The following is a 1060-nucleotide window of genomic DNA, read 5'->3' as shown; positions in this document are numbered from 1 at the left end:
ACGTCCCTTGGGCTGCGCCCGGGACTGGAGAAGCGGGTCACCTGCCGCCGCGCCGCCTGGTCTCAGCAGTCCGCGGGGACGCGCGCTGCCAAGAGCGGAGGCCGCGCCTCCCTCCCTGAAGATGGCTGCAGAGGCCCAGGGCTGGGCTCCGCGATGCTGACAACGTCTCTTGGGCTGCGCCCGGGACTGGAGAAGCGGGTCACCTGCCGCCGCGCCGCCTGGTCTCAGCAGTCCGCGGGGACGCGCGCTGCCAAGAGTGGAGAATCCGAGTGGGGCAGACCTAGTCCCGGGACTGGGAAGAGACAGTCGCAGGGACTGGGCGCCAAGAAGCTTGCTGATCGCGCGCTCCCAACGGCAGCCCTGGGGATGCAGAGGGGTGGCGTGAGATGCTCACGGAGCTGCGGCCGGTTCGGAGTGGATGGGCAGAGTTCCCCCTCTGAAATCTTATGCAGATCCTTCTCCCACTCTCCACCGAAGTGCTCAACGGCCAGCATACAATTTTCTTGCAGTATTTTGTTTTGCTTTTGGGCTCACCAGAAACTCAGAGAGTAAAGAAATACTGTTAAAGGAAGTTCCTAAACTGGGCAGACAGTACAACCCTGTGTGGTTTTCTCGGTGCAAGGGTTAGAAACAAAACCGATATCAAGCAAGGAAGGAGGCCAGCCAACGTCACTGGTCAACAGGTTAGCCAATTCTTTCCTTCATTTATCCCTCTGAATGCCTAGGTGCCAGCCTGAGATAGGCACTGGATTACCACAGGGGTAAACAAGAACAGGGCCCCTGCGGTCACAAAGACAGCCTAGTAGGAAAGCTTGTCACTCACCGAGGAAACATGGTATTTAAAGGATAACTAAAAACTGAATGCAGATCTGTGAGACCCTGACAGCTACAGGGGTTCAGGATGTAATCCGGGAAGGTTTGCCGGAAGAAATGGCATCCGAGCTGAGACCTGGAGGATGACATTAGGCAAGGAGGAAAACCATGTGCTAAGTGGTCTCCCACAGAAAGGAACATGATGTATTGGAGGAGTTTAAGGAAAGCTAGTGTGGGTAAAGAGCAG

Source organism: Colobus angolensis, unplaced genomic scaffold (genome assembly GCF_000951035.1).
Source record: "Colobus angolensis palliatus isolate OR3802 unplaced genomic scaffold, Cang.pa_1.0 Scaffold7, whole genome shotgun sequence".
Classification (NCBI taxonomy): domain Eukaryota; kingdom Metazoa; phylum Chordata; class Mammalia; order Primates; family Cercopithecidae; genus Colobus; species Colobus angolensis.
Note: the sequence above shows the minus strand (reverse complement) of the source record.